Genomic DNA, 15,413 nt, shown 5'->3' with positions numbered 1-15,413 from the left:
CCAGATAGTGAATTCTGCAAACCACAAATATAAAAGCCTTCAAAAGCACTAAATCACTATTGTATTTTATTATCCATAAATATGTTGTGGACTTCTCACAGTATCCAGTCAACCTGCGTAGATCCAGGCTGTTTAACTTCAACAGCTTTTCAATAGGAGATTTTCCAGCACTGATAGACACCGTCAATAAAACGCACTCCCATAATGAAGTGCTGTTTAGCATTAGCCATTCATAGCTTCAAGTGGGAAGCATAACATCCCACGGGTCGCTTTCACTCTTTAACCACAATAATGGCACTTTCATTTAACCCCTTAATATATGTTAATCCAGGGATGTCAATGGGTTCTCTTAACACTCATGCACAGGCCGTCGGGGGGCTGAGAGGCCGGCGAGGAGTGAGCTGAGTGCACAGACAAAGGCTGGCTTGAAAGACGGCCCTGATATTTGATTTAATAAGAGAGGCTTCCTTAAAACAAAGGCACATTGTTGGCTCTTGGCTCTGAGTGCTGTGTTTGGTGCGTGTGTGTATATGTGATGGGGAGGAGGGTTGCATGTATGATTGCATGCGTGTGAGTCTGTGAGTTTTATCCACCCACTTGCTGTTCTGCCCAGGCCCTCTGTTTGTTTCACTTTCCCTGGTTGGGTTGCCAGTTTGGGAGAGTCCATACCTCAAACGGACAGCAGAAGGGTTTAAAGATAGGGTGGGGAGAGGGAAAGTGATGAATATTTAGGGCCCATTGAAATGAAAATCCCAGCAGCCCCTGGAGACCGGGGCTTAGAAGTCATTGCCGAAGGGATCTCCATCTGCTTTTACCTTTAGCTTGTTCTCTATCTATCTACCCATCTATCTATCTATCTATAGATGTCTATGATTTTTCTACAGTGTCGGTTGGTGCTGTGCATACCTGCATGCAAATCCATGCATGTATTGTTTGCGTGCCTGTGTGTGTGTATGTGTGAAAGTAAGTGTGTATGTTTACTGTAGTATATGTCTCATAGAGGCCTGAGTGGTGCCTGGCTTTGACAGAGGCAGCCCACAAATCAGGAGTAAATCAGGACCCGGGGGCATGCCGGCTTCACTGAGGGGGAAGTGAGACATATTCACTGAGACCAAATCAGCCTCAATCTGGCCTTAGAGAACCCTGCATACCACTGACCCAACAACCAACAACCACCCCACCCACAAACACAAGTTGTCTGTGTTCGAGGGTGTGAGTTGTTTCATTTTATTTATTTAAACAGGAAAGTAATTAAAGGTAACATTAGGTGTTTAACAGTTAAAACTCCCTAAATCATATCAAATCTGGTTATCAGTTGGTTCACGTGTGTCTGAATGTCTGTAGATGGGCACAAGGCCTATTGTTTAACTTTCCATAAGTTTTTTACCACGTAGTTAGATTCCAGTACAAACCAGTTTAAACAGATGGTGCTAGTGTAAAAGGTTGGTACCTTTTATGAAAAAACTTTATGTTATACTTGCTTAAACTGTCACTGTAAAGTTCATAGACAGATAGTTTGTGAAAAAATCATGTCCCTCCCGCTCTTTCTTTAGCTTTGATGGTATTCAATAGAATGGACTGGGGTTTACCAAACACGACCATTCAGAGGCAAGGAGTCTCTAACGTAGATGTTATTCATTGTTCTGTGAAACTAAGCAGCGCCAAGCAAATATGCATCAAGATTATGTCACTGCATTGGCTGTTTCTCGCCTCAGATGTTTTCAGACATATTTTAGTGCACTGTTTAGCTGTGAAATGAGAAAGTCTGTGACTCGGCTGCCTTGTTGGAAGAAGCGCCAAACACTGGCCACCAACCAGATTAACGGTGTACTGTTTAGCTACACGGTGCACAAGCAGCAATTGACATGATTTGCAGCTGCATCAGAGACTTCTTCAACTGTGACATTTTCTGTTATGTTCGTTTATGTGCTGTGAGGCCATTAGAAATGCTACAAGATGATGGAGTAGGCAGAGGAATCAGATTTTTTGACAGATAATCTGTCTCATTGAATGCTGTTCTTTTTAGTAAAAGTTACCAACTACAGTCTTACAGAGGCAGGTGCTCCTCCCAGTGCCTCCCCTCACTGCACATTAAACTGCTGGCACATTGGGTTTGTATTTAGACACCTACAACACCGACAGACAATGACATGGACAAAACTAAAACTGGCTCACTGACTGTCTGTATTTAAAAGAAAAAAAAACAACTATCACCTAGACATGATGAAATGACGAGGAAACAGACGATATAAGAGGCTTTAGATAAACTGTATATTCAAGATTTCTTAAACACCTGCAATAATACCTGCTTTCCCTGAAAAGTGTGGAGGTGTTTGCTAGAGCAGCACGGTTGCTTTGGACTGATATCTTTGTTTCTCCTCTGCTAAAACCGAGGCACAGTTTGTGAAGAAGACAGACACGATACATAGAGGCCGACGGATTGAGTTGTAAAGGATACATTTTGCTTTTCAAAAGCAAAAGGGGATGGGGATGGATGGGTTTGGTGAGACATACTGTGCAGGCTCGTTGCACAGCTTAGTGCTTGTTTGACTGCCAACTGAACAGGTTCTGCAGTTTCCATCCAGCTGCTTTTGAGTTTTCTTGGCACCCAAGTATCAATGTATCACATCAAAACAATAATAGCCCACATCCTTAGAAGTCCTTCACTCCTCTTTGATGGCAAAAGGCAGTGTTTGCTTTCTAAGATCTCATCACAGCCACAGTATTACACGAAATTAAATGGAAACTCTCATCTTTTGGAGGCTGTTTACATTTAGGAAATGTGAAAAAAAACCCCACATATGACTTAGTTTTATCTCTTTGTTGGACTTTAAGTTTGTCAAAGTTTTTTTTCCCTTTAAAACCTCTTTTTTTTTTTAATCCACAGGCCAAGAGGGCGGCATTTAATTTGTTTATTGTTACAACAATAAATACAAGCAGACAAATACAGCTGTCACACATTACAAAGCACAAACTCCAGTTAAAATGCAACACAAAATAATTAAATACATTAATTTGTGCAATTTTTGATTCCAGTGAGAATCAGAGTAGTAATCACATTGACCGAGAGTGCCATTTTCTCAATTTTACACATCAGTAGGTATTTATGTGTCAACGACAAGGCCACAACAACAAAACAAAATGTTTTAAATTGCTTTTAAAAGCAGTTTCAATAAAAATGAAATACATTGTCTTTTTCAAAAATGAAGAAAATAAGTCTAATCTCCTTGATGGAAACTCATCACGATTCATAGCATATTGATGAATCTGTACGAACCTTTGGTTTATCATAAAAACAAAACATTACAAACATGCTGCTCTAAGTCAGCATGGTTGCTGTAAGACTCTGATAACCACAAATCATTTGAAATGTTGACATATAAGTATTTACTGCTCTGGTACTGAAGAGCGAAGCATAACTCCTGACGTGGCAGTGCCAGTTTGTCGTTTCAGTTGGGTGTCGGTGGTTTTCAGCGAGCCAGGGGGCATGTGGCGAATCTTAGGGGCCTAGTGTTCGCTGGCTACCTCTCTGCCAGACACAGGCCATCCCAGGTCACCGCCACTCCACAACCAATCTGTGTCATCACCACCACATTCTCCCACTTTCCTGACAACGTGTTACACCCCCACACCCCGTCCTCCGTCGCTTTCTACCCCTCCTCTTCTCCTCATGCTTCTCTAAATCCCCACTCACTTTCTCCTTTCATCTGTTCTCTCTTCCTTCTTTTATCCTCCTCCTCACCCTCCTTTATTTCTGTAACCCGCTCTCTTCAATTCACTATTTTATTCTCTTCTTAAACCTCTTTCTCTTTTTTCCCCCTTTTCTATCATCCCTCTTCCTGTTCCCATTACATTCCCCTTTTCCTCATGCCATGCTTCCTCTCCCTCCCATTCTCCAGCGCTCTCCTCACATCAGAAAGTGTTGGATTTTGACATCTGCCTGCAGGAGCAGTGACCCATGAAGTAATTAGAGGAGGAATCTCGCCTTCTCTTTCTCCCTCCCTTCCCTCCCCTCCATCTTCTCCGCTCTCTGTCTGCTCTGAGCCGAGGATCATATAAAAAGCTGGTTATGTTTACTCCCTGATCCATCTAATTTCTGTAACGAGGGCCGAGCGGGCCTCATCTCCTTACCGCGCCACGCTTAAGCCAAGGCGTTGGGCTGGAGAGGCGCCTCAGGCCCCCGCAGGGCACTATGGAGCCTCAACCACACCGCTCAGCCGCGGAGACGAGACTAGGACCTAACCGGATTAACTCCCAACCAGCACAGGTGGAGGGACCCTGCTTCAAACACACACACACACATGCATACATGTGCACACAGTGCGAGATGCAACTTTACACCATTTAATGTATCATCAAAAAAAGTGCTGGGATGAGACATCTATGTGATTATGTGTGTGCGTGTGTGTGTGCGTGTGTGCGCGTGTGTATTTGTTTGTGTGGGTGTTATGTGTGTGCTGCAGAGAAAATAAATAAAGTAAAAACTTCAGCTGCTGCAATATGAGATGAGAGAACACAATTATGAATTGCTCCGGAGCTTACGGCCACTCCGGTGATAACTCTCAAGTGCTGTGGTATCAAATTGCGAGAGCATAGAAATCACCCCCCCTTCCCTCACACACATACACCCCCATCCACAATTGAAAATATTTGCCCCTGGATTGCAAATGTAATATGTAGGGTAAGGGTTGATGTATAATGCAACAAAGTGAAGTCTGAAGGCCATTCCAAAACATGACAGGCTTGGATGTCAAATGTTTTGCCGGGCATCATTAGAGTGTTTTTCCGTGTCCTAATTCACAGATTATTCATTCAGAAAAGTCTTGAGGGATTTTTCTGGTTACTTTGTGTCGGTGCTGCTGGTAAACATGGTTGTTGTGCCTCTTTTTTTTTTTTTTGAGTTGTTTTGAGTCACTTTGTAGTCGTTTTGGGTGTTTTTTGTCATTTGTTGTCTCTTTGTGGTTGTTTTGCATCTCTAGTCAGTACTTATTCATTTAAGTGACTTGTAGTTGCAGGCCTTCGCCCAGTAGGCCCGTTCAGTAATCCGTCTGTCCACAAGTCAACATCACACACTATAGTTTTGGTGGCATAATTATGGCTGGAAATGCCAGGGATGTTTCCCTAAAAACATCCTGTTTTAGTAGCATAATTGCTGCCGGGGATGCAGTCGAATGTCGCACTAAAAAATCTATTTGTTTGTTTTGAGCAGTGGTCTGCAGCGTGACACCCATCTTGCCTAAGTTTCACGTCATCCTCCTCAAAGTCAGCTCATATACATGTATTCAAAGCTATGTCACTTTTGGAACGTTGATATGATTCATATGAAACACACAATCGTAGCATTTCTATGGTTTGCTGAAACGTACAATCCAACTTTTTTTATTCTGGGGTGTGGGCTGAGAGTGGAGATGTTTTTGGACCTAGTGTTACAGATTGAAATTGTGCCACTGAGTATGAATGTAACGGCACCCCAGAACCTTAAGGGGGAAATCCTGTTTCCTTTCCGGTCTGTAAACAATGTTAAGCTGAGTCACTGTGTGTTTGTACAATGTGCTGCTGTACCGTGTAACTGATGAGTAGAAGTTCAGTAAAGAGCGTTAACTGTCCTCAAAGTCTGTGTGCATAATTGATACCAAGTTACTACTGGTAGAGATTACAGTAAATAGTTGAGTCGATTATGTTGAAAAAGAGCAAGACTGCTGTGAGGCTTACCTATAGACTGTACAAAGAGATTGACAACGTGACAGCTCCCCCAAAGTGTAACTTTTGAATCTTGATCGCCACCTGGTGTCTGACTGCAGTGTAGCTCATAAAGCCCAACCCTCCATATAAGTGAGTGGGGCATAGGCCAAACTAAAAACCCAGATATGCCAAATACATTTTTTCTCAAAGATGGTCTCTGTCACCAAAGGTAGTTCTTGTCACCCTGATGTTTGCTCAAGTGTTTGTTTTTATGACAAGTTTGGTTGTAATTAGTTATTAATTCTACAAAAAGGGGATTTTCTGCCATGATTGACAGCTGTGAAAGCTAATTCGAGCCCTTGCATTCAATGGAGCTGCACGCGATTGGTCGGACGGGTGTTCTGGTGGAAACTCCCTCATGACTGATATCACTACTGCGCAGAATCCGGCTCTCAATGACATCACTCTTGCAAGATGGCAATGCCCGTATCTTGAATATATTAACCTTACTTAAGCATAGTGGGGATAAGTGGGGATATGATGTCCATCTTTATATACAGTCTATCGGCTTACCTGGTAAAAGTAACTAATAACAGATGACTGGCTGTGACTCGCACTGTTGCAGCTGCTCTTCTATTGCTAATCTTATTCTGCTATTACATATAACAAAGCCATTTAGAGAGCACTACCAGCCCCAGTGTCTGACAGTGTCGTCACACATTAACATCATGTGAGTACAAGGTGTTCTGCTCCTTCCTGCTGAGATCCAGAAACAGTTTACAAAGCACTGGCATAGTTAGCATGGGCGTGTGTCTCAGTCTGTCCTGTTGCTGTGCCCGTCCCCCTGACAGCTTCAGGCCAAAGACACTGGCCAGAGCAAGGCCACTCTAACCCAATTGGACCATCAATTACTACTGATTAGCCTCAAAGTAGCATCTGTCTCAGGAAGCATTTAACCAATATATTCTCCATAGTGGCATACGGCAACAGAATTAACTGTCATACGTCAATGTGGTTTAATAGGGTTATTACATTTTTGACATGTTCAAAAGCTTGCGACTTGGCTAATGGAATGGCAGACAGAATCCAACAGGGCACCTGGCTGACGCACTTGTGCATGCCTGTTTTCGATTCATGCTAAGAAATATGAACGGAAATTGAAATAATTTGGAGTGATGCCTCTTAAGCAGCAAAAGACGTTTTTAAATATTTATTTTTCATGTAGTAAAGATGTTGTCATCAAATGAAAGCTAAATCTGTGTATTGTAACATCTTTGTGGCACTGAAGACATGAAAAAAATGTACCGTCACTGCTGAAGAAAAAGTCTGGTCTTTATTAAATAACAAAACTTGCAGAGAGAAATTGTTCGATTGTATTTACCTCGTAAAGCAGGGAGCTGGGAGGGTACCCAGGAGAATAGGTGTCAGTCAAGCCTATGGAGTTGGTAAAACAATCTGTCAATGTGATTTCGTGTGCATGTGTGCAGCCGTGTGTTTTCGTGTGTATGTGTGTGCGTGTTGGTAAAACAATCTGTCAGTGTTTTGACAGCCATGTCACACGCCGGGGATCAGTCTCGGGGGATCCTGCGATGAGAACTCCTGATTACCCCTCTGTGCATGATTCCTATATTTAACCCCGGCAACCGTGACTTACATGTAGTACGGATGACTTGCTTTGCAGGGGAAATTGTTTTTGCAGCAGGTGCGGAGGGTCGTGTGGGGCATGCAAAAAAAAAAGTTTTCAAGGTGACATGAGGCACAGTGGTGTAGCAATGAATTCCTTTGCCATCTGTCTATCATTAAGGTAAATTGTATGTAGACGGTGTCGCTCTCTGAGGAAGTCACTTAGTCAAACAAAAGTTTTCACACTAATCCTTGTTTTTTCATTTGGTTTCACACATAGAGGCTTTGGATGTTTGAGAGGGCCTTAGATCTATATTGTATTGTTTTTATTTCTGTGAATCATGGAGGTGTCTTTAGAGAAATAATAAGAATACTTAAACACTGAAACACAAATTTGGACATAAAAAAAAGGAAAAGAGCTCTTTAACATGGATTTTAACAAATTTGTGACCCAAATTTTGAGAGAAATACATCTATTGACTGCATGAAAAAGTCTTAGATCTTTAAGTTAAACATGAGAAATGGGAGCAAAAAAACCCCATAAAAGCGTTATGCGTTTAAATTTTTGTTCAGTATTTATTTCACAACTGCAAGCAGAGCTTCCCAGTATCACCACAGTCTTTAGCCAATGAGCTGTTTCACAGCAGCTATTGGAGGTCAAGTACCTTGCTCAAGGGTATCTCTTTAGTAATTGTTGAGGGAAGGGGGTGCATTTCTTAACCTACAAGCTGGGAACCGAAATAGGTCAGGGGCTGCTTTCTCGCGGGTGCCCTGACAACGAGAGCGCCAGTAAGTTTTCTTGAGACTTGGACCCACGATGAGGATAAAGTTCTCAAATTTCAGTTACGGCCTGAGAGCGAGCCTGATGTAGAGTATTAATGGTTCAGTAGGGGATGCACAGAGTAATATAAAACCCTATGTGCTGCGGAAAGAAAAAACTGTGGTGGTTTTCTCTTCTGTGTGTTAATGGCAGTGGCAGGGTGACATAACATAACTCTTGATTTATAAGGCTATTTGAAATGCCATCGCTTGCGGGGCTGTACCCATAGAGCAGGCAGGGAGGATCGCTGACAACTCACTGACTACAGGGTGGTGAGACAGAAACGCCTGGTGTGTCTGTCTGTTGAGTTTTTCCTCCTTATCTCCCTATCGACCATCTTTTGTTCTGTCTCTTCTGTTTTCATACATTCTTCTGGGCTTCTTTCATCCACTTGATTTCTGTGTGTTTCCTCTTTTTATTCGTTGTGGATGGGTCATAGCAGCCTGGGACTTTTACAAACAGTTAAACTCCTCAGCACCCATAAGTTTAAAAGACACACTGTGACTGGGATGGGAACATTTTCACGAGGTGGAAACTAATACTTTTGGTCACCAAAGAAGTTCTTATGGTGAAAAAAAAATGTGGGCAGCCTAATAGCGATATCCTTTCACATCACCTGCTCGCCCGTCAGCTACAGGGCATTTTTGGAAATGCTGTAATGTATAAGCCTGACATTAGGTTGATTGAATGTGACATGTTCATATAAGCAATTTGGGTATTGTTAGCTAAATGCGCCGAGTAATGGCTCAAATGAGGGCGGGGATGGGGTGTAGGTTGAGGTCAAGAGCTGGAGGTGTGTGCAGGTATGAAAGTAATGTGTCAAGAGACACACACCTGTTTAGCCCCCAGGACTAAAATGTAGTGGAGACAAGAGTGAAAGCAATCCTTTAAGAGCATTACAAATGCTGTAAAATCACCAGTGTGTGTTTGTGTGTGTTGTGCGCATATATGACAATTTGCATGCCTGTTTCCACAGAAAGCTGCAGTAAATGCACAATTTTTAAGGGTAACATGTGAGAAGTTGCACTATGAGACGCCAAATCTTTGCAGCAGCTAATACAAAAGGCCCATGGGTCACCCATTGTCATGCACATAAGTGGATGTTTACGATACCTGTATTTAAGCATGTTCATTATACCAAAGACATTTTGGAAAGCAACTGCTGTAACGCGATCAGTGAAAAATATTAAGGAACACAATATGTGACACAAGCCGGTTTGACTGGTTGGGAACTAAAGTAGCATCAGCAGGGGAATTCCTAAATGAAAACAAATCCCCACACTCTCAAACAGGCTTGGGTGTTTGTGTATTTAGGTATGTTTGAAGAATGTTGCCACTGTACATTGTCATTGTAGACAGGGAAACGGAGCACTGCATTGTTTCTGACACGACACCACACTAGGGATGGATGTCAGGTGGTCTGCACGCTCCATGTGGCCTCCCAGGTCCCTTCTGTGGAAGCTAAAAAACAACCTTTAGAGGGATTCACATATTTTTCCGAGATTCTGCAAACTGTTTACTTAAAGGGAAACTATCCCCATTTTCAAAATTCATACATGTTATTTCTACAGTCTAAGACAGTCTAAAAATATGAGTAAACATGAACAACTCCCCTCCAAGTCCAAAATGCAGAGTGCTTAAACTTGAGAGAGTGTAAGTCATGTTCACAAATATTGACTGAACTTTCCAAGGTAATAAAAAACATAAAATAAGGCCTAATTCTTAAATTCAATGGAGTTTCTCTTAAGTGTTAGCGGATAAATTGGTTTTTCGAACCAAAAATTACCAATAGTATTTGCAATCTTAAATAAAATCAGTTTCAAGTGCACATTTAAGTAAATTGATTATTACTTAGTAATCTGTTTTGTGATGTTATGTGTTTTGTGATTATTTATTTGATAGTATAGATTATGGCATAATTTGAATGAGAAAGTGGATACCTGGCTGCCATGTTGAAACGATACGTTTTTTCAACATATGATACTATGATTTTTTTTTGGCATTCTTAGTTTTTCTCAACAGACTGTACAATGACTTTATTTGAATCCCATTTTCAACACACTATGCTATTTTAAGTGGTTTTATGTGGTTTTCAGCTACTTTTTTGGACGTCATATTTTGACATTTTTCGCAATATTACAGGATGGCATTTTCAATTATTTTTTCGACCAGCTATATTATGGTGTTTTTGGCTCTATTTGCAACATCCCATGCTATGGTGAGTCTTGGCGTTTTATTTTATACGGTTTTATGTAGTTCACAACAGTTTTTTGGACATGTAAAATTTTGGCTGAAAATCACATACAATAGCATGTAGAGACACATCATAGTATACAAAGCAGGAAAAAAGGCCAATAAAGGCAAGAACCCTAATAATTTAGCATGTCAAAAAATGGCCGAGAAGGCAAAAGTATAGTATGTCGAAAAAAGTCAAATTTTGACTGCTCTTAAAAATGGCTGATAATGAAATAGAAAAGCTTGTAGAGGCGCGTCATAGTATACAAATGGGGAATTATGGTAGAAAAACGCCAAAGACCTCATAATGTCGGATGTCAAAAGAATTGACAAAAAGGCAATAGTAGAGCAGATTGAAAAAAAGTCAAATTTGACTGCTCCTAAAAACGGCTGAAAATGACATAGAATAGCTCGTTGAGACGCGTCATAGAATACAAAGTGGGAATAAAGGCCAAAAACCTTATTATTTAGCATGTCAAAAAATTGGCCAGAAAAGGAATAGTATAATATGTTGAAAAAAGTCAAATTTTGACTGCACGCTCTTTTATGCTGTTTTGAGGTGTTTTTGGGATGTGTCATTTTTTGAGATTTTTGACTGACCATAGCCTTACCTTTTTGGTCATTTTTAAAAAATGCATTATTATGGTGCTTTTGGCTGTTTTTGCAACAAACTATGCCAGGGCGTGTCTCAGCACGGTATTTCATGGTGTTTTGAGGTGTTTTCAGCTGTTGTTGGGACATGTTATTTTTTAACATTTTTGCCTTATTATAGCCTTGCCTTTTTTGTCTTTTTTTTGACATGCATTATTTTGGTGTTTTGGAGGCTTTTTCCAAAAAACTATGCTATGGTGTGTCTCGACACAATATGTTATGCTGTTTTGAGGTGTTTCTTGAAAAAAAGTGAAAAAAGTGAACAAGTGAAAAAAATCAACAAAAAGGCAAGGCTATAGTAGGGCAAAAATGTCAAAAAATGACATGTCCCAAAAACAACTGAAAACACAGCAAAACAGCATAAAATTGCGTACTGAAACACGCCATAGCATAGTTTGTTGCAAAAATGGCCAAAAAAACAGCATAATAATGCAAGTGAAAAAAATCAACAAAAAGGCAAGGCTATAATAAGGCAAAAAAATCAAAAAATGACATGTCTCAAAAAAGACTGAAAACAACTCAAAACAGCATAAAATAGCGCACCGAAACACGCCATAGCATAGTTTGTTGCACAAAGGGCCAAAAACAGCATAATAATGCACGGAGAAAAAAATGAACGAAAAAGCAAGGCTATAGTAAGGCAAAAAAATCAAAAAATGACACATCCCAAAAACAACTGAAAACACAGCAAAACAGCATAAAATAGCGTGCCGAGACACGCCATAGCATAGTTTGTTACAAAAACTGCGAAAAACTGCATAAAAATGCACGTCAAAAAAATGACCAAAAAGGCAAGGCTATAGTAAGGCAAAAATGTAAAAAAATGACATGTCCCAAAAACAACTGAAAACACCTCAAAACAGAATATAAAAGCGTGCCAAGACACGACATAGCATAGTTTGTTGCACAAAGGGCCAAAACAGAATAATAATGCACGGAGAAAAAAATGAATGAAAGAGCAAGGCTATAGTAAGGCAAAAAATAAAAAAATGACATGTCCCAAAAACAACTGAAAACACAGCAAAACAGCATAAAATATCGTACCGAAACACGCCATAGCATAGTTTGTTGTAAAAACTGCGAAAAACTGCATAAAAATGCAAGTGAAAAAAATCAACAAAAAGGCAAGGCTATAGTAAGGCAAAAAAATCAAAAAATGACACGTCCCAAAAACAACTGAAAACACAGCAAAACAGCATAAAATAGCGTGCCGAGACACGCCATAGCATAGTTTGTTGCAAAAACGGCCAAAAACAAGATAATAATGCAAGTGAAAAAAATGATCGAAAAGGCAAGGCTATAGTAAGGCAAAAATATCAAAAAATGACATGTCCCAAAAACAACTGAAAACAACTGAAAACAAAATAAAATAGCGTGCCGAGACATGCCATGTCATAGTTTGTTGTAAAAACTGTGAAAAACTGCATAAAAATGCACGTCAAAAAAATGAACGAAAAGGCAAGGCTATAGTAAGGCAAAAATATCAAAAAATGACATGTCCCAAAAACAATTGAAAACACAGCAAAACAGCATAAAATAGCGTACCGAAACACGCCATAGCATAGTTTGTTGCAAAAATGGCCAAAAACAGCACAATAATGCAAGTGAAAAAAATCAACAAAAAGGCAAGGCTATAGTAAGGCAAAAATATCAAAAAATGACATGTCTCAAAAAAGACTGAAAACAACTCAAAACAGCATAAAATATCGTACGGAAACACGCCATAGCATAGTTTGTTGCAAAAATGGCCAAAAACAGCATAATAATGCAAGTGAAAAAAATGAACGAAAAGGCAAGGCTATAGTAAGGCAAAAATGTCAAAAAATGACATGTCCCAAAAACAACTGAAAACACAGCAAAACAGCATAAAATATTGTACCGAAACACGCCACAGCATAGTATGTTGCAAAAATGGCCAAAAACAGCATAATAATGCAAGTGAAAAAAAATCAACGAAAAGGCAAGGCTATAGTAAGGCAAAAAAATCAAAAAATGACACGTCCCAAAAACAGCTTAAAACACCTCATAACAGCATAAAATAGCGTGCCGAGTCACGCCATAGCATAGTTTGTTGCAGAACGGCCAAAAACAGAATAATAATGCACGTCAAAAAAATGAACAAAAAGGCAAGGCTATAGTAAGGCAAAAAAATCAAAAAATGACATGTCCCAAAAACAACTGAAAACACAGCAAAACAGCATAAAATATCGTACCGAAACACGCCATAGTATAGTTTGTTGCAAAAATGGCCAAAAACAGCATAATAATGCAAGTGAAAAAAATCAACGAAAAGGCAAGGCTATAGTAAGGCAAAAATGTCAAAAAATGACATGTCCCAAAAACAATTGAAAACACAGCAAAACAGCATAAAATAGCGTACCGAAACACGCCATAGCATAGTTTGTTGCAAAAATGGCCAAAAAAACAGCATAATAATGCAAGTGAAAAAAATCAACGAAAAGGCAAGGCTATAGTAAGGCAAAAAAATCAAAAAATGACACGTCCCAAAAACAGCTTAAAACACCTCATAACAGCATAAAATAGCGTACTGAGACACGCCATAGCATAGTTTGTTGCAAAAATGGCCAAAAACAGCATAATAATGCAAGTGAAAAAAATCAACAAAAAGGCAAGGCTATAGTAAGGCAAAAAAATCAAAAAATGACATGTCTCAAAAAAGACTGAAAACAACTCAAAACAGCATAAAATAGCGTGCCGAGACACGCCATAGCATAGTTTGTTGTAAAAACTGCGAAAAACTGCATAAAAATGCACGTCAAAAAAATGAACGAAAAGGCAAGGCTATAGTAAGGCAAAAATGTCAAAAAATGACATGTCCCAAAAACAACTGAAAACACAGCAAAACAGCATAAAATATCGTACCGAAACACGCCACAGCATAGTTTGTTGCAAAAATGGCCAAAAACAGCATAATAATGCAAGTGAAAAAAATCAACGAAAAGGCAAGGCTATAGTAAGGCAAAAATGTAAAAAAATGACATGTCCCAAAAACAACTGAAAACACAGCAAAACAGCATAAAATATCATACCGAAACACGCCATAGCATAGTTTGTTGCAAAAATGGCCAAAAACAGCATAATAATGCAAGTGAAAAAAATCAACGAAAAGGCAAGGCTATAGTAAGGCAAAAATGTAAAAAAATGACATGTCCCAAAAACAACTGAAAACACAGCAAAACAGCATAAAATAGCGTGCCGAAACACGCCATAGCATAGTTTGTTGTAAAAATGGACAAAAAACAGCATAATAATGCAAGTGAAAAAATCAACAAAAAAAGGCAAGGCTATAGTAAGGCAAAAAAATAAAAAAATGACATGTCTTAAAAAAGACTGAAAACAACTCAAAACAGCATAAAATAGAGTGCCGAAACACACCATAGCATAGTTTGTTGCAAAAATGGCCAAAAATAGCACAATAATGCAAGTGAAAAAAATCAACGAAAAGGCAAGGCTATAGTAAGGCAAAAATATCAAAAAATGACATGTCTCAAAAAAGACTGAAAACAACTCAAAATAGCATAAAACAGCGTACCGAAACACGCCATAGCATAGTTTGTTGCACAAAAGGCCAAAAACAGCATAATAATGCACGGAGAAAAAAATGAACGAAAAAGCAAGGCTATAGTAAGGCAAAAAAATCAAAAAATGACATGTCTCAAAAAAGACTGAAAACAACTCAGAACAGCATAAAATAGCGTGCCGAAACACGCCATAGCATAGTTTGTTGTAAAAATGGCCAAAAACAGCATAATAATGCAAGTGAAAAAAATCAACAAAAAGGCAAGGCTATAGTAAGGCAAAAATGTCAAAAAATGACATGTCCCAAAAACAACTTAAAACACAGCAAAACAGCATAAAATATCGTACCGAAAGTCGCCATAGCATAGTTTGTTGTAAAAACTGTGAAAAACTGCATAAAAATGCACGTCAAAAAAATGAACGAAAAGGCAAGGCTATAGTAAGGCAAAAATGTCAAAAAATGACACGACCCAAAAACAATTGAAAACACAGCAAAACAGCATAAAATAGCGTACTGAAACACGCCATAGCATAGTTTGTTGCAAAAATGGCCACAAAAACAGCATAATACTGCAAGTGAAAAAAATCAACAAAAAGGCAAGGCTATAGTAAGGCAAAAAAATCAAAAAATGACATGTCTCAAAAAAGACTGAAAACAACTCAAAACAGCATAAAATAGCGTGCCGAAACACGCCATAGCATAGTTTGTTGTAAAAATGGCCAAAAACAGCATAATAATGCAAGTGAAAAAAATGACCAAAAAGGCAAGGCTATAGTAAGGCAAAAATGTCAAAAAGTGACATGTCCCAAAAACAACTGAAAACACAGCAAACAGCATAAAATAGCGTGCCGAAACACGCCA

Source organism: Plectropomus leopardus, chromosome 21 (assembly GCF_026936395.1).
Source record: "Plectropomus leopardus strain MGB_pleo_1.0 chromosome 21, ASM2693639v1, whole genome shotgun sequence".
In the NCBI taxonomy this organism is placed as follows: domain Eukaryota; kingdom Metazoa; phylum Chordata; class Actinopteri; order Perciformes; family Serranidae; genus Plectropomus; species Plectropomus leopardus.
The sequence above is the reverse complement of the archived record's forward strand: the minus strand, read 5'-3'. Positions refer to the sequence as shown.